At 43.5% G+C, this 21,384-nt stretch overlaps 22 non-coding genes across 22 annotated transcripts; 17 read left to right on the top strand and 5 right to left on the bottom strand.

Moving 5' to 3' along the window:
• The first annotated feature begins 178 nt into the window (after positions 1–178).
• On the top strand, positions 179–250 carry TRNAT-UGU (transfer RNA threonine (anticodon UGU)). Its single transcript has one exon. It is a non-coding gene; the product is annotated as a tRNA-Thr (tRNA).
• A 687-nt stretch (positions 251–937) lies between these two features.
• TRNAS-GCU (transfer RNA serine (anticodon GCU)) lies at positions 938–1,019 on the top strand. The gene has a single exon. It is a non-coding gene; the product is annotated as a tRNA-Ser (tRNA).
• A 546-nt stretch (positions 1,020–1,565) lies between these two features.
• TRNAT-CGU (transfer RNA threonine (anticodon CGU)) lies at positions 1,566–1,637 on the top strand. Its single transcript has one exon. It is a non-coding gene; the product is annotated as a tRNA-Thr (tRNA).
• A 1,488-nt stretch (positions 1,638–3,125) lies between these two features.
• On the bottom strand, positions 3,126–3,220 carry TRNAI-UAU (transfer RNA isoleucine (anticodon UAU)). The gene is made up of 2 exons: positions 3,183–3,220; positions 3,126–3,161 (listed from the first exon to the last, which is right to left on the bottom strand). It is a non-coding gene; the product is annotated as a tRNA-Ile (tRNA).
• A 1,022-nt stretch (positions 3,221–4,242) lies between these two features.
• TRNAT-UGU (transfer RNA threonine (anticodon UGU)) lies at positions 4,243–4,314 on the top strand. The gene has a single exon. It is a non-coding gene; the product is annotated as a tRNA-Thr (tRNA).
• Positions 4,315–5,001: 687 nt separating this feature from the next.
• On the top strand, positions 5,002–5,083 carry TRNAS-GCU (transfer RNA serine (anticodon GCU)). The gene has a single exon. It is a non-coding gene; the product is annotated as a tRNA-Ser (tRNA).
• Positions 5,084–5,629: 546 nt separating this feature from the next.
• On the top strand, positions 5,630–5,701 carry TRNAT-CGU (transfer RNA threonine (anticodon CGU)). The gene has a single exon. It is a non-coding gene; the product is annotated as a tRNA-Thr (tRNA).
• Positions 5,702–7,189: 1,488 nt separating this feature from the next.
• TRNAI-UAU (transfer RNA isoleucine (anticodon UAU)) lies at positions 7,190–7,284 on the bottom strand. The gene is made up of 2 exons: positions 7,247–7,284; positions 7,190–7,225 (listed from the first exon to the last, which is right to left on the bottom strand). It is a non-coding gene; the product is annotated as a tRNA-Ile (tRNA).
• A 1,022-nt stretch (positions 7,285–8,306) lies between these two features.
• Positions 8,307–8,378, top strand: TRNAT-UGU (transfer RNA threonine (anticodon UGU)). The gene has a single exon. It is a non-coding gene; the product is annotated as a tRNA-Thr (tRNA).
• Positions 8,379–9,065: 687 nt separating this feature from the next.
• Positions 9,066–9,147, top strand: TRNAS-GCU (transfer RNA serine (anticodon GCU)). The gene has a single exon. It is a non-coding gene; the product is annotated as a tRNA-Ser (tRNA).
• Positions 9,148–9,693: 546 nt separating this feature from the next.
• TRNAT-CGU (transfer RNA threonine (anticodon CGU)) lies at positions 9,694–9,765 on the top strand. Its single transcript has one exon. It is a non-coding gene; the product is annotated as a tRNA-Thr (tRNA).
• A 1,488-nt stretch (positions 9,766–11,253) lies between these two features.
• Positions 11,254–11,348, bottom strand: TRNAI-UAU (transfer RNA isoleucine (anticodon UAU)). Its single transcript has 2 exons — positions 11,311–11,348; positions 11,254–11,289 (listed from the first exon to the last, which is right to left on the bottom strand). It is a non-coding gene; the product is annotated as a tRNA-Ile (tRNA).
• A 1,022-nt stretch (positions 11,349–12,370) lies between these two features.
• TRNAT-UGU (transfer RNA threonine (anticodon UGU)) lies at positions 12,371–12,442 on the top strand. The gene has a single exon. It is a non-coding gene; the product is annotated as a tRNA-Thr (tRNA).
• Positions 12,443–13,129: 687 nt separating this feature from the next.
• TRNAS-GCU (transfer RNA serine (anticodon GCU)) lies at positions 13,130–13,211 on the top strand. The gene has a single exon. It is a non-coding gene; the product is annotated as a tRNA-Ser (tRNA).
• Positions 13,212–13,757: 546 nt separating this feature from the next.
• TRNAT-CGU (transfer RNA threonine (anticodon CGU)) lies at positions 13,758–13,829 on the top strand. Its single transcript has one exon. It is a non-coding gene; the product is annotated as a tRNA-Thr (tRNA).
• Positions 13,830–15,315: 1,486 nt separating this feature from the next.
• On the bottom strand, positions 15,316–15,410 carry TRNAI-UAU (transfer RNA isoleucine (anticodon UAU)). Its single transcript has 2 exons — positions 15,373–15,410; positions 15,316–15,351 (listed from the first exon to the last, which is right to left on the bottom strand). It is a non-coding gene; the product is annotated as a tRNA-Ile (tRNA).
• A 1,022-nt stretch (positions 15,411–16,432) lies between these two features.
• On the top strand, positions 16,433–16,504 carry TRNAT-UGU (transfer RNA threonine (anticodon UGU)). Its single transcript has one exon. It is a non-coding gene; the product is annotated as a tRNA-Thr (tRNA).
• Positions 16,505–17,191: 687 nt separating this feature from the next.
• On the top strand, positions 17,192–17,273 carry TRNAS-GCU (transfer RNA serine (anticodon GCU)). The gene has a single exon. It is a non-coding gene; the product is annotated as a tRNA-Ser (tRNA).
• A 546-nt stretch (positions 17,274–17,819) lies between these two features.
• TRNAT-CGU (transfer RNA threonine (anticodon CGU)) lies at positions 17,820–17,891 on the top strand. The gene has a single exon. It is a non-coding gene; the product is annotated as a tRNA-Thr (tRNA).
• A 1,488-nt stretch (positions 17,892–19,379) lies between these two features.
• TRNAI-UAU (transfer RNA isoleucine (anticodon UAU)) lies at positions 19,380–19,474 on the bottom strand. The gene is made up of 2 exons: positions 19,437–19,474; positions 19,380–19,415 (listed from the first exon to the last, which is right to left on the bottom strand). It is a non-coding gene; the product is annotated as a tRNA-Ile (tRNA).
• Positions 19,475–20,496: 1,022 nt separating this feature from the next.
• Positions 20,497–20,568, top strand: TRNAT-UGU (transfer RNA threonine (anticodon UGU)). The gene has a single exon. It is a non-coding gene; the product is annotated as a tRNA-Thr (tRNA).
• Positions 20,569–21,255: 687 nt separating this feature from the next.
• TRNAS-GCU (transfer RNA serine (anticodon GCU)) lies at positions 21,256–21,337 on the top strand. Its single transcript has one exon. It is a non-coding gene; the product is annotated as a tRNA-Ser (tRNA).
• The last annotated feature ends 47 nt before the right edge of the window (positions 21,338–21,384 follow it).

Genomic DNA, 21,384 nt, shown 5'->3' with positions numbered 1-21,384 from the left:
TCACCCTAAAATTGCACGGAATACGCACAAATTAGCTGCTCCTCAAAAAATCGGCCAGAAAAAAACAGGTCAAATCACAATCATATACATACATTCTCACACACCCTTCAAATATGTCTACCCAGTAAACATCATGTTGTGTGCTCGTTGTGTTGCTGTTATGCGTCGTAACCTGAGGGGCTCTGTAGCTCAGTGGCAGAGCACTGGTCTTGTAAACCAGGGGTCGTGAGTTCGATCCTCATCAGGGCCTCCAAATGGTAATTTTCTTGAACATTGTTGAATAGGAACTGATATTGCACATTGTACCTGTGCAACCTTTTACCAATGGATTCGGGCCTATAACAAAGCCACAAGCGCAAGGTGTCTGAATAGTCTGTGGGGAAGGTCGGCTTTCTGGACCTAATTTCTTCAAGAAAAAGACCTTGATAATTTTGTGATGACAGATGCAGATGATCACGGTGAAGCCCTTACTCTATTGAACAGTACAGCGGTTCTGGGTTGCACGCCTTTCTCTATTTTCAGGGACGTTGATGTGGCAAAATTTAATTGGAAAAGGGTTATTGCCATCACTCACTATTTAAATTCAATGACATCACAGGAAGCAGCAGCATCTGAACTTTGATCTTGGCTGGAAACGTTGAATGATGCCAAACACTGGGAAACTGGAGCTTGCGTTATGCTGGTTTTACTACTAATGGTGTGCCATACGGAAGCTCAAGCACCTTCCTCTGGATTAGTGTTGTGAACCCTCCAGGAGCTCTAGTTATATTTTTCTGAACTTCAACTTGATGTGTTTATCTATCAATGGCCGGGTAAGGAAGAACGAGTCAACGATCTTGTTTCTATTATGACAAACATGATCTATTTTTCACTGACTTTGCACCACCATTGTTTTATCTCTTCTTTAAGCATGGGATTCGAGCACCGTTCCCAAACAGACGAGGTGGCCGAGTGGTTAAGGCGATGGACTGCTAATCCATTGTGCTCTGCACGCGTGGGTTCGAATCCCACCTTCGTCGTATTTTTTCTTTATAGTCTGCATTTAAACATAGACCAAAGTCTTTCAACCTCCCTGTGAAAGACAGGAATGAGTACAGATATGGAAATAGAGATGTAAAAATAAGTTCATTGGTGCAGGCGGAGAATGAAATTAGTCAAAGACTTTCCTCGTAGGTTTCCATTCTTTACTATTATAGGAGCCAAAATCAGCGCAGTTAGTAAACTCCCAAGCTTACATCCCAAATTCTTTTTTCTTTTAGTTGTCTGCCTTTTACATGTTCCTTTTGCCATCATTCTGACCTGCTATCTAAACTCATGAACCTGTTCAGCATCCTACTCAATACATACATACCCGTAAAAGTACATACTCAAACGCATACCGACAATGTATCACCAACATAAGCACACACGCTTTCGCAAATCAGATGTATGATGACGTACTGAACACATGCAGAGATATACAGCCATTTTTACACAACCAGAAATTCATATACCTGGAGATCTACCTAGGTAAAAACCATGGTTTCTTTGCACTTTCTGTTGTTGGCTGTGAGCAAGCAGCAGGTGGCCTTGTAGCTCAGTGGCAGAGCACTGGTCTCGTAAACCAGGGGTCATGAGTTCAAACCTCATCAGGGCCTTGGGCGGATTATTTTCAAAAAGCACGGGGAAGAGAAGCCAGAGTTGCACCATCTACAGAGAACCTTTTATGACGGGATGCATCCTCATAATTGAAGTCTTCCACAGAAGGAGTGAAATAGAGTTCGAGAGGAAGGCCTAATGTTTTCAGGCAAAGACTGACAAAAACCTTGCAATGTCGCATGTAGCTGCTTTGGTGAAAAGACTGTTCAAGTTCACAATGCAACGGAGGGGTGTTCCCCATCTCCATACAATCATCTCTTTGATAATGTAAACGTGCCAGGCGTGTTGAAAGACAAAGACAGACACAACCGCACATACCAGTTGAAGAAAGACAGCCAGCAAACACATTTGTATAGAGGTAAGCAAGCCTCAATTAGAGATGTGAGTCCCTCCGTTTCTGCGGGAGTCCACAAGTTTAATAAAAAATGAACACATATCTTTCATGTTCTAATGATTACCAATCTTTCTGATTAGCTCTGCATAGCTCCAATGGCTATGTGTGTGTGTGTGTGTGTATGTGCCCGTGTGTGTAGGGGAAGGGGTCGGTAGATGTGTTCACGCAGAGCAAGTTGCATACATCGCCAACAGCCATTCTCTCCTGCTCCTGTGCATCCAGTTCGGAAGCGAACCCACCCAATTGTTCTATATGTCTGCTACCCTGACCGCATTCACACATCATTGGCTATTAGTATGCAGCTTGTGGGCGCTGTCAATGGGATATAAGCACCATTCCCCATGTCTGCAATAGCTAGACCAGATTCTGAGGTATGATGAGCAGGGGTCCAGGCACTTCGCCTGACGAACGCCGGGCTTAGCCCTGCCGGGCCTAGCCCTGAGGGGCCTAACTGGGCATGGCCCTGTGTAAGGTAGGGTGAGCAGGGGACCACTTGCAACTAACCTTCGGCACCAATCAGGCATGGAGAGGTCTGTGCAAATGCCCAGCCCTTTAGCAATCTCGATCTGCAAAACCTTCAACTCCTAATTCTCATGGCTCCCAGAAGCCCTAGCCCATATGCAAATGAGGCGAGTTCCTATCAGCATCCTTGTTCTGCTTGATTTTATCAAAGTGACTGCCTGATTAGTGAAAGGGTATTTATTCTCAGAGGTTTGCTTCAAAGGCGATAATGCAGTAAATAGACAACATTATTCTTTGTAAGTTGATATTGTCTCCTGGATCCTACTCCAGTAACCCTTTTTCTACCTTTACAAATGTCTTCCGTAAGTGGTGCTCAGCAGAAAATGGAGTATAATAACAGTTGACATTTTTTATTTTCTGTTCTATTTTCAAAAACCCTCCGTAGCTGTATTTAAAGCGCAAACACCCCATAAATAACTTGCAATGAGTATTCCATGTCTAAAAGGCAGAGGAGCTGTCATACAACATTAACTGACAATCAAGGAAACCTTGAGGTGAACCAAAAAATGTCCAGAACATTTATTGGTTCAATAATTCAGTTTTGAGGTGAATTAGTAAAAAGTTCCAAAGTTGCTCCAGGTGAGGCTTGAACTCACAACCTCGGCATTGCTCACTGCATGTACTGCTGTATAAGTACCGCGCGCTAACCGATTGCGCCACTGGAGCTGCTGTGTTTTGGTTTTCGACATGAAACTACACCCACAAACACACACACAAGTGTACAAAAGCACCCACAAGCTCTGGCATTGTCTTTTTAGCTGACACCAAATTATGGGTGCCTTGTAGTGCCCATATTGTGCCACTGGAGCTTACCTTTTAGCCTGATATACACTTTGCCACTGATGTTCAGCCAATGGTGCAGTCAAATGTCCCTTCTACATTTTTGTCATGCTGCAGGCAGTGCCACTGGAGCCAGCATGATGCTCTTCCTCATATTCAACACGTGTCAATTGAAACACCTCCCAATGTCATCTTGGCGATGCCTATAAACACCCCAGGACTTTGATGAATTTTTCTCAACAGCAAGTGAGGCAGTTTTCCTGCAAACGGCTGGATGTACCTCAACAAGGAACGCATTGTGGTTCTATTTTGAAGATGTTTGTGTTATTACCTGTAAAGACTTGAATGCCTAACATAATCCCTGTAGACGAGGTGGCCGAGTGGTTAAGGCGATGGACTGCTAATCTGCTGTACACGCGTGGTTTCGAATCCCACCTTTGTCGATTTTAACTTTTGAAATCTTTTTTAAACATCTGCATTGCTCTAAGCACCATTGCCATTGGCTTTCAAAGAACATACAGACAAAAGTGAAAATATGCATGTTAGTTGATTAAGAAGGACACAAACAAGGTTGTCGTGTTACTGGCAGGAATGCAATCTGCTGTGCTTGACTACCCTTTGAGCCAGAATCCGGATAGAAATTTAAAAAAGCAAAGGTAATATCCATATTGTCTCTCTGCTGCCATGTACATGTTTTTTTCAACTTTCACGCATCACATCTCCTCATTAGTCACCCTAAAATTGCACGGAATACGCACAAATTAGCTGCTCCTCAAAAAATCGGCCAGAAAAAAACAGGTCAAATCACAATCATATACATACATTCTCACACACCCTTCAAATATGTCTACCCAGTAAACATCATGTTGTGTGCTCGTTGTGTTGCTGTTATGCGTCGTAACCTGAGGGGCTCTGTAGCTCAGTGGCAGAGCACTGGTCTTGTAAACCAGGGGTCGTGAGTTCGATCCTCATCAGGGCCTCCAAATGGTAATTTTCTTGAACATTGTTGAATAGGAACTGATATTGCACATTGTACCTGTGCAACCTTTTACCAATGGATTCGGGCCTATAACAAAGCCACAAGCGCAAGGTGTCTGAATAGTCTGTGGGGAAGGTCGGCTTTCTGGACCTAATTTCTTCAAGAAAAAGACCTTGATAATTTTGTGATGACAGATGCAGATGATCACGGTGAAGCCCTTACTCTATTGAACAGTACAGCGGTTCTGGGTTGCACGCCTTTCTCTATTTTCAGGGACGTTGATGTGGCAAAATTTAATTGGAAAAGGGTTATTGCCATCACTCACTATTTAAATTCAATGACATCACAGGAAGCAGCAGCATCTGAACTTTGATCTTGGCTGGAAACGTTGAATGATGCCAAACACTGGGAAACTGGAGCTTGCGTTATGCTGGTTTTACTACTAATGGTGTGCCATACGGAAGCTCAAGCACCTTCCTCTGGATTAGTGTTGTGAACCCTCCAGGAGCTCTTGTTATATTTTTCTGAACTTCAACTTGATGTGTTTATCTATCAATGGCCGGGTAAGGAAGAACGAGTCAACGATCTTGTTTCTTTTATGACAAACATGATCTATTTTTCACTGACTTTGCACCACCATTGTTTTATCTCTTCTTTAAGCATGGGATTCGAGCACCGTTCCCAAACAGACGAGGTGGCCGAGTGGTTAAGGCGATGGACTGCTAATCCATTGTGCTCTGCACGCGTGGGTTCGAATCCCACCTTCGTCGTATTTTTTCTTTATAGTCTGCATTTAAACATAGACCAAAGTCTTTCAACCTCCCTGTGAAAGACAGGAATGAGTACAGATATGGAAATAGAGATGTAAAAATAAGTTCATTGGTGCAGGCGGAGAATGAAATTAGTCAAAGACTTTCCTCGTAGGTTTCCATTCTTTACTATTATAGGAGCCAAAATCAGCGCAGTTAGTAAACTCCCAAGCTTACATCCCAAATTCTTTTTTCTTTTAGTTGTCTGCCTTTTACATGTTCCTTTTGCCATCATTCTGACCTGCTATCTAAACTCATGAACCTGTTCAGCATCCTACTCAATACATACATACCCGTAAAAGTACATACTCAAACGCATACCGACAATGTATCACCAAAATAAGCACACACGCTTTCGCAAATCAGATGTATGATGACGTACTGAACACATGCAGAGATATACAGCCATTTTTACACAACCAGAAATTCATATACCTGGAGATCTACCTAGGTAAAAACCATGGTTTCTTTGCACTTTCTGTTGTTGGCTGTGAGCAAGCAGCAGGTGGCCTTGTAGCTCAGTGGCAGAACACTGGTCTCGTAAACCAGGGGTCATGAGTTCAAACCTCATCAGGGCCTCGGGCGGATTATTTTCAAAAAGCACGGGGAAGAGAAGCCAGAGTTGCACCATCTACAGAGAACCTTTTATGACGGGATGCATCCTCATAATTGAAGTCTTCCACAGAAGGAGTGAAATAGAGTTCGAGAGGAAGGCCTAATGTTTTCAGGCAAAGACTGACAAAAACCTTGCAATGTCGCATGTAGCTGCTTTGGTGAAAAGACTGTTCAAGTTCACAATGCAACGGAGGGGTGTTCCCCATCTCCATACAATCATCTCTTTGATAATGTAAACGTGCCAGGCGTGTTGAAAGACAAAGACAGACACAACCGCACATACCAGTTGAAGAAAGACAGCCAGCAAACACATTTGTATAGAGGTAAGCAAGCCTCAATTAGAGATGTGAGTCCCTCCGTTTCTGCGGGAGTCCACAAGTTTAATAAAAAATGAACACATATCTTTCATGTTCTAATGATTACCAATCTTTCTGATTAGCTCTGCATAGCTCCAATGGCTATGTGTGTGTGTGTGTGTGTATGTGCCCGTGTGTGTAGGGGAAGGGGTCGGTAGATGTGTTCACGCAGAGCAAGTTGCATACATCGCCAACAGCCATTCTCTCCTGCTCCTGTGCATCCAGTTCGGAAGCGAACCCACCCAATTGTTCTATATGTCTGCTACCCTGACCGCATTCACACATCATTGGCTATTAGTATGCAGCTTGTGGGCGCTGTCAATGGGATATAAGCACCATTCCCCATGTCTGCAATAGCTAGACCAGATTCTGAGGTATGATGAGCAGGGGTCCAGGCACTTCGCCTGACGAACGCCGGGCTTAGCCCTGCCGGGCCTAGCCCTGAGGGGCCTAACTGGGCATGGCCCTGTGTAAGGTAGGGTGAGCAGGGGACCACTTGCAACTAACCTTCGGCACCAATCAGGCATGGAGAGGTCTGTGCAAATGCCCAGCCCTTTAGCAATCTCGATCTGCAAAACCTTCAACTCCTAATTCTCATGGCTCCCAGAAGCCCTAGCCCATATGCAAATGAGGCGAATTCCTATCAGCATCCTTGTTCTGCTTGATTTTATCAAAGTGACTGCCTGATTAGTGAAAGGGTATTTATTCTCAGAGGTTTGCTTCAAAGGCGATAATGCAGTAAATAGACAACATTATTCTTTGTAAGTTGATATTGTCTCCTGGATCCTACTCCAGTAACCCTTTTTCTACCTTTACAAATGTCTTCCGTAAGTGGTGCTCAGCAGAAAATGGAGTATAATAACAGTTGACATTTTTTATTTTCTGTTCTATTTTCAAAAACCCTCCGTAGCTGTATTTAAAGCGCAAACACCCCATAAATAACTTGCAATGAGTATTCCATGTCTAAAAGGCAGAGGAGCTGTCATACAACATTAACTGACAATCAAGGAAACCTTGAGGTGAACCAAAAAATGTCCAGAACATTTATTGGTTCAATAATTCAGTTTTGAGGTGAATTAGTAAAAAGTTCCAAAGTTGCTCCAGGTGAGGCTTGAACTCACAACCTCGGCATTGCTCACTGCATGTACTGCTGTATAAGTACCGTGCGCTAACCGATTGCGCCACTGGAGCTGCTGTGTTTTGGTTTTCGACATGAAACTACACCCACAAACACACACACAAGTGTACAAAAGCACCCACAAGCTCTGGCATTGTCTTTTTAGCTGACACCAAATTATGGGTGCCTTGTAGTGCCCATATTGTGCCACTGGAGCTTACCTTTTAGCCTGATATACACTTTGCCACTGATGTTCAGCCAATGGTGCAGTCAAATGTCCCTTCTACATTTTTGTCATGCTGCAGGCAGTGCCACTGGAGCCAGCATGATGCTCTTCCTCATATTCAACACGTGTCAATTGAAACACCTCCCAATGTCATCTTGGCGATGCCTATAAACACCCCAGGACTTTGATGAATTTTTCTCAACAGCAAGTGAGGCAGTTTTCCTGCAAACGGCTGGATGTACCTCAACAAGGAACGCATTGTGGTTCTATTTTGAAGATGTTTGTGTTATTACCTGTAAAGACTTGAATGCCTAACATAATCCCTGTAGACGAGGTGGCCGAGTGGTTAAGGCGATGGACTGCTAATCTGCTGTACACGCGTGGTTTCGAATCCCACCTTTGTCGATTTTAACTTTTGAAATCTTTTTTAAACATCTGCATTGCTCTAAGCACCATTGCCATTGGCTTTCAAAGAACATACAGACAAAAGTGAAAATATGCATGTTAGTTGATTAAGAAGGACACAAACAAGGTTGTCGTGTTACTGGCAGGAATGCAATCTGCTGTGCTTGACTACCCTTTGAGCCAGAATCCGGATAGAAATTTAAAAAAGCAAAGGTAATATCCATATTGTCTCTCTGCTGCCATGTACATGTTTTTTTCAACTTTCACGCATCACATCTCCTCATTAGTCACCCTAAAATTGCACGGAATACGCACAAATTAGCTGCTCCTCAAAAAATCGGCCAGAAAAAAACAGGTCAAATCACAATCATATACATACATTCTCACACACCCTTCAAATATGTCTACCCAGTAAACATCATGTTGTGTGCTCGTTGTGTTGCTGTTATGCGTCGTAACCTGAGGGGCTCTGTAGCTCAGTGGCAGAGCACTGGTCTTGTAAACCAGGGGTCGTGAGTTCGATCCTCATCAGGGCCTCCAAATGGTAATTTTCTTGAACATTGTTGAATAGGAACTGATATTGCACATTGTACCTGTGCAACCTTTTACCAATGGATTCGGGCCTATAACAAAGCCACAAGCGCAAGGTGTCTGAATAGTCTGTGGGGAAGGTCGGCTTTCTGGACCTAATTTCTTCAAGAAAAAGACCTTGATAATTTTGTGATGACAGATGCAGATGATCACGGTGAAGCCCTTACTCTATTGAACAGTACAGCGGTTCTGGGTTGCACGCCTTTCTCTATTTTCAGGGACGTTGATGTGGCAAAATTTAATTGGAAAAGGGTTATTGCCATCACTCACTATTTAAATTCAATGACATCACAGGAAGCAGCAGCATCTGAACTTTGATCTTGGCTGGAAACGTTGAATGATGCCAAACACTGGGAAACTGGAGCTTGCGTTATGCTGGTTTTACTACTAATGGTGTGCCATACGGAAGCTCAAGCACCTTCCTCTGGATTAGTGTTGTGAACCCTCCAGGAGCTCTTGTTATATTTTTCTGAACTTCAACTTGATGTGTTTATCTATCAATGGCCGGGTAAGGAAGAACGAGTCAACGATCTTGTTTCTATTATGACAAACATGATCTATTTTTCACTGACTTTGCACCACCATTGTTTTATCTCTTCTTTAAGCATGGGATTCGAGCACCGTTCCCAAACAGACGAGGTGGCCGAGTGGTTAAGGCGATGGACTGCTAATCCATTGTGCTCTGCACGCGTGGGTTCGAATCCCACCTTCGTCGTATTTTTTCTTTATAGTCTGCATTTAAACATAGACCAAAGTCTTTCAACCTCCCTTTGAAAGACAGGAATGAGTACAGATATGGAAATAGAGATGTAAAAATAAGTTCATTGGTGCAGGCGGAGAATGAAATTAGTCAAAGACTTTCCTCGTAGGTTTCCATTCTTTACTATTATAGGAGCCAAAATCAGCGCAGTTAGTAAACTCCCAAGCTTACATCCCAAATTCTTTTTTCTTTTAGTTGTCTGCCTTTTACATGTTCCTTTTGCCATCATTCTGACCTGCTATCTAAACTCATGAACCTGTTCAGCATCCTACTCAATACATACATACCCGTAAAAGTACATACTCAAACGCATACCGACAATGTATCACCAACATAAGCACACACGCTTTCGCAAATCAGATGTATGATGACGTACTGAACACATGCAGAGATATACAGCCATTTTTACACAACCAGAAATTCATATACCTGGAGATCTACCTAGGTAAAAACCATGGTTTCTTTGCACTTTCTGTTGTTGGCTGTGAGCAAGCAGCAGGTGGCCTTGTAGCTCAGTGGCAGAGCACTGGTCTCGTAAACCATGGGTCATGAGTTCAAACCTCATCAGGGCCTCGGGCGGATTATTTTCAAAAAGCACGGGGAAGAGAAGCCAGAGTTGCACCATCTACAGAGAACCTTTTATGACGGGATGCATCCTCATAATTGAAGTCTTCCACAGAAGGAGTGAAATAGAGTTCGAGAGGAAGGCCTAATGTTTTCAGGCAAAGACTGACAAAAACCTTGCAATGTCGCATGTAGCTGCTTTGGTGAAAAGACTGTTCAAGTTCACAATGCAACGGAGGGGTGTTCCCCATCTCCATACAATCATCTCTTTGATAATGTAAACGTGCCAGGCGTGTTGAAAGACAAAGACAGACACAACCGCACATACCAGTTGAAGAAAGACAGCCAGCAAACACATTTGTATAGAGGTAAGCAAGCCTCAATTAGAGATGTGAGTCCCTCCGTTTCTGCGGGAGTCCACAAGTTTAATAAAAAATGAACACATATCTTTCATGTTCTAATGATTACCAATCTTTCTGATTAGCTCTGCATAGCTCCAATGGCTATGTGTGTGTGTGTGTGTGTGTGTGCCCGTGTGTGTAGGGGAAGGGGTCGGTAGATGTGTTCACGCAGAGCAAGTTGCATACATCGCCAACAGCCATTCTCTCCTGCTCCTGTGCATCCAGTTCGGAAGCGAACCCACCCAATTGTTCTATATGTCTGCTACCCTGACCGCATTCACACATCATTGGCTATTAGTATGCAGCTTGTGGGCGCTGTCAATGGGATATAAGCACCATTCCCCATGTCTGCAATAGCTAGACCAGATTCTGAGGTATGATGAGCAGGGGTCCAGGCACTTCGCCTGACGAACGCCGGGCTTAGCCCTGCCGGGCCTAGCCCTGAGGGGCCTAACTGGGCATGGCCCTGTGTAAGGTAGGGTGAGCAGGGGACCACTTGCAACTAACCTTCGGCACCAATCAGGCATGGAGAGGTCTGTGCAAATGCCCAGCCCTTTAGCAATCTCGATCTGCAAAACCTTCAACTCCTAATTCTCATGGCTCCCAGAAGCCCTAGCCCATATGCAAATGAGGCGAGTTCCTATCAGCATCCTTGTTCTGCTTGATTTTATCAAAGTGACTGCCTGATTAGTGAAAGGGTATTTATTCTCAGAGGTTTGCTTCAAAGGCGATAATGCAGTAAATAGACAACATTATTCTTTGTAAGTTGATATTGTCTCCTGGATCCTACTCCAGTAACCCTTTTTCTACCTTTACAAATGTCTTCCGTAAGTGGTGCTCAGCAGAAAATGGAGTATAATAACAGTTGACATTTTTTATTTTCTGTTCTATTTTCAAAAACCCTCCGTAGCTGTATTTAAAGCGCAAACACCCCATAAATAACTTGCAATGAGTATTCCATGTCTAAAAGGCAGAGGAGCTGTCATACAACATTAACTGACAATCAAGGAAACCTTGAGGTGAACCAAAAAATGTCCAGAACATTTATTGGTTCAATAATTCAGTTTTGAGGTGAATTAGTAAAAAGTTCCAAAGTTGCTCCAGGTGAGGCTTGAACTCACAACCTCGGCATTGCTCACTGCATGTACTGCTGTATAAGTACCGCGCGCTAACCGATTGCGCCACTGGAGCTGCTGTGTTTTGGTTTTCGACATGAAACTACACCCACAAACACACACACAAGTGTACAAAAGCACCCACAAGCTCTGGCATTGTCTTTTTAGCTGACACCAAATTATGGGTGCCTTGTAGTGCCCATATTGTGCCACTGGAGCTTACCTTTTAGCCTGATATACACTTTGCCACTGATGTTCAGCCAATGGTGCAGTCAAATGTCCCTTCTACATTTTTGTCATGCTGCAGGCAGTGCCACTGGAGCCAGCATGATGCTCTTCCTCATATTCAACACGTGTCAATTGAAACACCTCCCAATGTCATCTTGGCGATGCCTATAAACACCCCAGGACTTTGATGAATTTTTCTCAACAGCAAGTGAGGCAGTTTTCCTGCAAACGGCTGGATGTACCTCAACAAGGAACGCATTGTGGTTCTATTTTGAAGATGTTTGTGTTATTACCTGTAAAGACTTGAATGCCTAACCTAATCCCTGTAGACGAGGTGGCCGAGTGGTTAAGGCGATGGACTGCTAATCTGCTGTACACGCGTGGTTTCGAATCCCACCTTTGTCGATTTTAACTTTTGAAATCTTTTTTAAACATCTGCATTGCTCTAAGCACCATTGCCATTGGCTTTCAAAGAACATACAGACAAAAGTGAAAATATGCATGTTAGTTGATTAAGAAGGACACAAACAAGGTTGTCGTGTTACTGGCAGGAATGCAATCTGCTGTGCTTGACTACCCTTTGAGCCAGAATCCGGATAGAAATTTAAAAAAGCAAAGGTAATATCCATATTGTCTCTCTGCTGCCATGTACATGTTTTTTTCAACTTTCACGCATCACATCTCCTCATTAGTCACCCTAAAATTGCACGGAATACGCACAAATTAGCTGCTCCTCAAAAAATCGGCCAGAAAAAAACAGGTCAAATCACAATCATATACATACATTCTCACACACCCTTCAAATATGTCTACCCAGTAAACATCATGTTGTGTGCTCGTTGTGTTGCTGTTATGCGTCGTAACCTGAGGGGCTCTGTAGCTCAGTGGCAGAGCACTGGTCTTGTAAACCAGGGGTCGTGAGTTCGATCCTCATCAGGGCCTCCAAATGGTAATTTTCTTGAACATTGTTGAATAGGAACTGATATTGCACATTGTACCTGTGCAACCTTTTACCAATGGATTCGGGCTTATAACAAAGCCACAAGCGCAAGGTGTCTGAATAGTCTGTGGGGAAGGTCGGCTTTCTGGACCTAATTTCTTCAAGAAAAAGACCTTGATAATTTTGTGATGACAGATGCAGATGATCACGGTGAAGCCCTTACTCTATTGAACAGTACAGCGGTTCTGGGTTGCACGCCTTTCTCTATTTTCAGGGACGTTGATGTGGCAAAATTTAATTGGAAAAGGGTTATTGCCATCACTCACTATTTAAATTCAATGACATCACAGGAAGCAGCAGCATCTGAACTTTGATCTTGGCTGGAAACGTTGAATGATGCCAAACACTGGGAAACTGGAGCTTGCGTTATGCTGGTTTTACTACTAATGGTGTGCCATACGGAAGCTCAAGCACCTTCCTCTGGATTAGTGTTGTGAACCCTCCAGGAGCTCTTGTTATATTTTTCTGAACTTCAACTTGATGTGTTTATCTATCAATGGCCGGGTAAGGAAGAACGAGTCAACGATCTTGTTTCTATTATGACAAACATGATCTATTTTTCACTGACTTTGCACCACCATTGTTTTATCTCTTCTTTAAGCATGGGATTCGAGCACCGCTCCCAAACAGACGAGGTGGCCGAGTGGTTAAGGCGATGGACTGCTAATCCATTGTGCTCTGCACGCGTGGGTTCGAATCCCACCTTCGTCGTATTTTTTCTTTATAGTCTGCATTTAAACATAGACCAAAGTCTTTCAACCTCCCTGTGAAAGACAGGAATGAGTACAGATATGGAAATAGAGATGTAAAAATAAGTTCATTGGTGCAGGCGGAGAATGAAATTAGTCAAAGACTTTCCTCGTAGGTTTCCATTCTTTACTATTATAGGAGCCAAAATCAGCGCAGTTAGTAAACTCCCAAGCTTACATCCCAAATTCTTTTTTCTTTTAGTTGTCTGCCTTTTACATGTTCCTTTTGCCATCATTCTGACCTGCTATCTAAACTCATGAACCTGTTCAGCATCCTACTCAATACATACATACCCGTAAAAGTACATACTCAAACGCATACCGACAATGTATCACCAACATAAGCACACACGCTTTCGCAAATCAGATGTATGATGACGTACTGAACACATGCAGAGATATACAGCCATTTTTACACAACCAGAAATTCATATACCTGGAGATCTACCTAGGTAAAAACCATGGTTTCTTTGCACTTTCTGTTGTTGGCTGTGAGCAAGCAGCAGGTGTCCTTGTAGCTCAGTGGCAGAGCACTGGTCTCGTAAACCAGGGGTCATGAGTTCAAACCTCATCAGGGCCTCGGGCGGATTATTTTCAAAAAGCACGGGGAAGAGAAGCCAGAGTTGCACCATCTACAGAGAACCTTTTATGACGGGATGCATCCTCATAATTGAAGTCTTCCACAGAAGGAGTGAAATAGAGTTCGAGAGGAAGGCCTAATGTTTTCAGGCAAAGACTGACAAAAACCTTGCAATGTCGCATGTAGCTGCTTTGGTGAAAAGACTGTTCAAGTTCACAATGCAACGGAGGGGTGTTCCCCATCTCCATACAATCATCTCTTTGATAATGTAAACGTGCCAGGCGTGTTGAAAGACAAAGACAGACACAACCGCACATACCAGTTGAAGAAAGACAGCCAGCAAACACATTTGTATAGAGGTAAGCAAGCCTCAATTAGAGATGTGAGTCCCTCCGTTTCTGCGGGAGTCCACAAGTTTAATAAAAAATGAACACATATCTTTCATGTTCTAATGATTACCAATCTTTCTGATTAGCTCTGCATAGCTCCAATGGCTATGTGTGTGTGTGTGTGTATGTGCCCGTGTGTGTAGGGGAAGGGGTCGGTAGATGTGTTCACGCAGAGCAAGTTGCATACATCGCCAACAGCCATTCTCTCCTGCTCCTGTGCATCCAGTTCGGAAGCGAACCCACCCAATTGTTCTATATGTCTGCTACCCTGACCGCATTCACACATCATTGGCTATTAGTATGCAGCTTGTGGGCGCTGTCAATGGGATATAAGCACCATTCCCCATGTCTGCAATAGCTAGACCAGATTCTGAGGTATGATGAGCAGGGGTCCAGGCACTTCGCCTGACGAACGCCGGGCTTAGCCCTGCCGGGCCTAGCCCTGAGGGGCCTAACTGGGCATGGCCCTGTGTAAGGTAGGGTGAGCAGGGGACCACTTGCAACTAACCTTCGGCACCAATCAGGCATGGAGAGGTCTGTGCAAATGCCCAGCCCTTTAGCAATCTCGATCTGCAAAACCTTCAACTCCTAATTCTCATGGCTCCCAGAAGCCCTAGCCCATATGCAAATGAGGCGAGTTCCTATCAGCATCCTTGTTCTGCTTGATTTTATCAAAGTGACTGCCTGATTAGTGAAAGGGTATTTATTCTCAGAGGTTTGCTTCAAAGGCGATAATGCAGTAAATAGACAACATTATTCTTTGTAAGTTGATATTGTCTCCTGGATCCTACTCCAGTAACCCTTTTTCTACCTTTACAAATGTCTTCCGTAAGTGGTGCTCAGCAGAAAATGGAGTATAATAACAGTTGACATTTTTTATTTTCTGTTCTATTTTCAAAAACCCTCCGTAGCTGTATTTAAAGCGCAAACACCCCATAAATAACTTGCAATGAGTATTCCATGTCTAAAAGGCAGAGGAGCTGTCATCCAACATTAACTGACAATCAAGGAAACCTTGAGGTGAACCAAAAAATGTCCAGAACATTTATTGGTTCAATAATTCAGTTTTGAGGTGAATTAGTAAAAAGTTCCAAAGTTGCTCCAGGTGAGGCTTGAACTCACAACCTCGGCATTGCTCACTGCATGTACTGCTGTATAAGTACCGCGCGCTAACCGATTGCGCCACTGGAGCTGCTGTGTTTTGGTTTTCGACATGAAACTACACCCACAAACACACACACAAGTGTACAAAAGCACCCACAAGCTCTGGCATTGTCTTTTTAGCTGACACCAAATTATGGGTGCCTTGTAGTGCCCATATTGTGCCACTGGAGCTTACCTTTTAGCCTGATATACACTTTGCCACTGATGTTCAGCCAATGGTGCAGTCAAATGTCCCTTCTACATTTTTGTCATGCTGCAGGCAGTGCCACTGGAGCCAGCATGATGCTCTTCCTCATATTCAACACGTGTCAATTGAAACACCTCCCAATGTCATCTTGGCGATGCCTATAAACACCCCAGGACTTTGATGAATTTTTCTCAACAGCAAGTGAGGCAGTTTTCCTGCAAACGGCTGGATGTACCTCAACAAGGAACGCATTGTGGTTCTATTTTGAAGATGTTTGTGTTATTACCTGTAAAGACTTGAATGCCTAACATAATCCCTGTAGACGAGGTGGCCGAGTGGTTAAGGCGATGGACTGCTAATCTGCTGTACACGCGTGGTTTCGAATCCCACCTTTGTCGATTTTAACTTTTGAAATCTTTTTTAAACATCTGCATTGCTCTAAGCACCATTGCCATTGGCTTTCAAAGAACATACAGACAAAAGTGAAAATATGCATGTTAGTTGATTAAGAAGGACACAAACAAGGTTGTCGTGTTACTGGCAGGAATGCAATCTGCTGTGCTTGACTACCCTTTGAGCCAGAATCCGGATAGAAATTTAAAAAAGCAAAGGTAATATCCATATTGTCTCTCTGCTGCCATGTACATGTTTTTTTCAACTTTCACGCATCACATCTCCTCATTAGTCACCCTAAAATTGCACGGAATACGCACAAATTAGCTGCTCCTCAAAAAATCGGCCAGAAAAAAACAGGTCAAATCACAATCATATACATACATTCTCACACACCCTTCAAATATGTCTACCCAGTAAACATCATGTTGTGTGCTCGTTGTGTTGCTGTTATGCGTCGTAACCTGAGGGGCTCTGTAGCTCAGTGGCAGAGCACTGGTCTTGTAAACCAGGGGTCGTGAGTTCGATCCTCATCAGGGCCTCCAAATGGTAATTTTCTTGAACATTGTTGAATAGGAACTGATATTGCACATTGTACCTGTGCAACCTTTTACCAATGGATTCGGGCCTATAACAAAGCCACAAGCGCAAGGTGTCTGAATAGTCTGTGGGGAAGGTCGGCTTTCTGGACCTAATTTCTTCAAGAAAAAGACCTTGATAATTTTGTGATGACAGATGCAGATGATCACGGTGAAGCCCTTACTCTATTGAACAGTACAGCGGTTCTGGGTTGCACGCCTTTCTCTATTTTCAGGGACGTTGATGTGGCAAAATTTAATTGGAAAAGGGTTATTGCCATCACTCACTATTTAAATTCAATGACATCACAGGAAGCAGCAGCATCTGAACTTTGATCTTGGCTGGAAACGTTGAATGATGCCAAACACTGGGAAACTGGAGCTTGCGTTATGCTGGTTTTACTACTAATGGTGTGCCATACGGAAGCTCAAGCACCTTCCTCTGGATTAGTGTTGTGAACCCTCCAGGAGCTCTAGTTATATTTTTCTGAACTTCAACTTGATGTGTTTATCTATCAATGGCCGGGTAAGGAAGAACGAGTCAACGATCTTGTTTCTATTATGACAAACATGATCTATTTTTCACTGACTTTGCACCACCATTGTTTTATCTCTTCTTTAAGCATGGGATTCGAGCACCGTTCCCAAACAGACGAGGTGGCCGAGTGGTTAAGGCGATGGACTGCTAATCCATTGTGCTCTGCACGCGTGGGTTCGAATCCCACCTTCGTCGTATTTTTTCTTTATAGTCTGCATTTAAACATAGACCAAAGTCTTTCAACCTCCCTGTGAAAGACAGGAATGAGTACAGATATGGAAATAGAGATGTAAAAATAAGTTCATTGGTGCAGGCGGAGAATGAAATTAGTCAAAGACTTTCCTCGTAGGTTTCCATTCTTTACTATTATAGGAGCCAAAATCAGCGCAGTTAGTAAACTCCCAAGCTTACATCCCAAATTCTTTTTTCTTTTAGTTGTCTGCCTTTTACATGTTCCTTTTGCCATCATTCTGACCTGCTATCTAAACTCATGAACCTGTTCAGCATCCTACTCAATACATACATACCCGTAAAAGTACATACTCAAACGCATACCGACAATGTATCACCAACATAAGCACACACGCTTTCGCAAATCAGATGTATGATGACGTACTGAACACATGCAGAGATATACAGCCATTTTTACACAACCAGAAATTCATATACCTGGAGATCTACCTAGGTAAAAACCATGGTTTCTTTGCACTTTCTGTTGTTGGCTGTGAGCAAGCAGCAGGTGGCCTTGTAGCTCAGTGGCAGAGCACTGGTCTCGTAAACCAGGGGTCATGAGTTCAAACCTCATCAGGGCCTTGGGCGGATTATTTTCAAAAAGCACGGGGAAGAGAAGCCAGAGTTGCACCATCTACAGAGAACCTTTTATGACGGGATGCATCCTCATAATTGAAGTCTTCCACAGAAGGAGTGAAATAGAGTTCGAGAGGAAGGCCTAATGTTTTCAGGCAAAGACTGACAAAAACCTTGCAATGTCGCATGTAGCTGCTTTGGTGAAAAGACTGTTCAAGTTCACAATGCAACGGAGGGGTGTTCCCCATCTCCATACAATCATCTCTTTGATAATGTAAACGTGCCAGGCGTGTTGAAAGACAAAGACAGACACAACCGCACATACCAGTTGAAGAAAGACAGCCAGCAAACACATTTGTATAGAGGTAAGCAAGCCTCAATTAGAGATGTGAGTCCCTCCGTTTCTGCGGGAGTCCACAAGTTTAATAAAAAATGAACACATATCTTTCATGTTCTAATGATTACCAATCTTTCTGATTAGCTCTGCATAGCTCCAATGGCTATGTGTGTGTGTGTGTGTGTATGTGCCCGTGTGTGTAGGGGAAGGGGTCGGTAGATGTGTTCACGCAGAGCAAGTTGCATACATCGCCAACAGCCATTCTCTCCTGCTCCTGTGCATCCAGTTCGGAAGCGAACCCACCCAATTGTTCTATATGTCTGCTACCCTGACCGCATTCACACATCATTGGCTATTAGTATGCAGCTTGTGGGCGCTGTCAATGGGATATAAGCACCATTCCCCATGTCTGCAATAGCTAGACCAGATTCTGAGGTATGATGAGCAGGGGTCCAGGCACTTCGCCTGACGAACGCCGGGCTTAGCCCTGCCGGGCCTAGCCCTGAGGGGCCTAACTGGGCATGGCCCTGTGTAAGGTAGGGTGAGCAGGGGACCACTTGCAACTAACCTTCGGCACCAATCAGGCATGGAGAGGTCTGTGCAAATGCCCAGCCCTTTAGCAATCTCGATCTGCAAAACCTTCAACTCCTAATTCTCATGGCTCCCAGAAGCCCTAGCCCATATGCAAATGAGGCGAGTTCCTATCAGCATCCTTGTTCTGCTTGATTTTATCAAAGTGACTGCCTGATTAGTGAAAGGGTATTTATTCTCAGAGGTTTGCTTCAAAGGCGATAATGCAGTAAATAGACAACATTATTCTTTGTAAGTTGATATTGTCTCCTGGATCCTACTCCAGTAACCCTTTTTCTACCTTTACAAATGTCTTCCGTAAGTGGTGCTCAGCAGAAAATGGAGTATAATAACAGTTGACATTTTTTATTTTCTGTTCTATTTTCAAAAACCCTCCGTAGCTGTATTTAAAGCGCAAACACCCCATAAATAACTTGCAATGAGTATTCCATGTCTAAAAGGCAGAGGAGCTGTCATACAACATTAACTGACAATCAAGGAAACCTTGAGGTGAACCAAAAAATGTCCAGAACATTTATTGGTTCAATAATTCAGTTTTGAGGTGAATTAGTAAAAAGTTCCAAAGTTGCTCCAGGTGAGGCTTGAACTCACAACCTCGGCATTGCTCACTGCATGTACTGCTGTATAAGTACCGCGCGCTAACCGATTGCGCCACTGGAGCTGCTGTGTTTTGGTTTTCGACATGAAACTACACCCACAAACACACACACAAGTGTACAAAAGCACCCACAAGCTCTGGCATTGTCTTTTTAGCTGACACCAAATTATGGGTGCCTTGTAGTGCCCATATTGTGCCACTGGAGCTTACCTTTTAGCCTGATATACACTTTGCCACTGATGTTCAGCCAATGGTGCAGTCAAATGTCCCTTCTACATTTTTGTCATGCTGCAGGCAGTGCCACTGGAGCCAGCATGATGCTCTTCCTCATATTCAACACGTGTCAATTGAAACACCTCCCAATGTCATCTTGGCGATGCCTATAAACACCCCAGGACTTTGATGAATTTTTCTCAACAGCAAGTGAGGCAGTTTTCCTGCAAACGGCTGGATGTACCTCAACAAGGAACGCATTGTGGTTCTATTTTGAAGATGTTTGTGTTATTACCTGTAAAGACTTGAATGCCTAACATAATCCCTGTAGACGAGGTGGCCGAGTGGTTAAGGCGATGGACTGCTAATCTGCTGTACACGCGTGGTTTCGAATCCCACCTTTGTCGATTTTAACTTTTGAAATCTTTTTTAAACATCTGCATTGCTCTAAGCACCATTGCCATTGGCTTTCAAAGAACATACAGACAAAAGTGAAAATATGCATGTTAGTTGATTAAGAAGGACACAAACAAGGTTGTCGTGTTACTGGCAGGAATGCAATCTGCTGTGCTTGACTACCCTTTGAGCCAGAATCCGGATAGAAATTTAAAAAAGCAAAGGTAATATCCATATTGTCTCTCTGCTGCCATGTACATGTTTTTTTCAACTTTCACGCATCACATCTCCTCATTAGTCACCCTAAAATTGCACGGAATACGCACAAATTAGCTGCTCCTCAAAAAATCGGCCAGAAAAAAACAGGTCAAATCACAATCATATACATACATTCTCACACACCCTTCAAATATGTCTACCCAGTAAACATCATGTTGTGTGCTCGTTGTGTTGCTGTTATGCGTCGTAACCTGAGGGGCTCTGTAGCTCAGTGGCAGAGCACTGGTCTTGTAAACCAGGGGTCGTGAGTTCGATCCTCATCAGGGCCTCCAAATGGTAATTTTCTTGAACATTGTTGAATAGGAACTGATATTGCACATTCTACCTGTGCAACCTTTTACCAATGGATTCGGGCCTATAACAAAGCCACAAGCGCAAGGTGTCTGAATAGTCTGTGGGGAAGGTCGGCTTTCTGGACCTAATTTCTTCAAGAAAAAGACCTTGATAATTTTGTGATGACAGATGCAGATGATCACGGTGAAGCCCTTACTCTATTGAACAGTACAGCGGTTCTGGGTTGCACGCCTTTCTCTATTTTCAGGGACGTTGATGTGGCAAAATTTAATTGGAAAAGGGTTATTGCCATCACTCACTATTTAAATTCAATGACATCACAGGAAGCAGCAGCATCTGAACTTTGATCTTGGCTGGAAACGTTGAATGATGCCAAACACTGGGAAACTGGAGCTTGCGTTATGCTGGTTTTACTACTAATGGTGTGCCATACGGAAGCTCAAGCACCTTCCTCTGGATTAGTGTTGTGAACCCTCCAGGAGCTCTTGTTATATTTTTCTGAACTTCAACTTGATGTGTTTATCTATCAATGGCCGGGTAAGGAAGAACGAGTCAACGATCTTGTTTCTATTATGACAAACATGATCTATTTTTCACTGACTTTGCACCACCATTGTTTTATCTCTTCTTTAAGCATGGGATTCGAGCACCGTTCCCAAACAGACGAGGTGGCCGAGTGGTTAAGGCGATGGACTGCTAATCCATTGTGCTCTGCACGCGTGGGTTCGAATCCCACCTTCGTCGTATTTTTTCTTTATAGTCTGCATTTAAACATAGACCAAAGTCTTTCA

Source organism: Ambystoma mexicanum, unplaced genomic scaffold, assembly GCF_040938575.1.
Source record: "Ambystoma mexicanum isolate Mex_15411 unplaced genomic scaffold, UKY_AmexF1_1 Mex_scaf46, whole genome shotgun sequence".
NCBI classification, from domain to species: Eukaryota; Metazoa; Chordata; class Amphibia; order Caudata; family Ambystomatidae; genus Ambystoma; species Ambystoma mexicanum.
The sequence above is the reverse complement of the archived record's forward strand: the minus strand, read 5'-3'. Positions and strand labels throughout refer to the sequence as shown.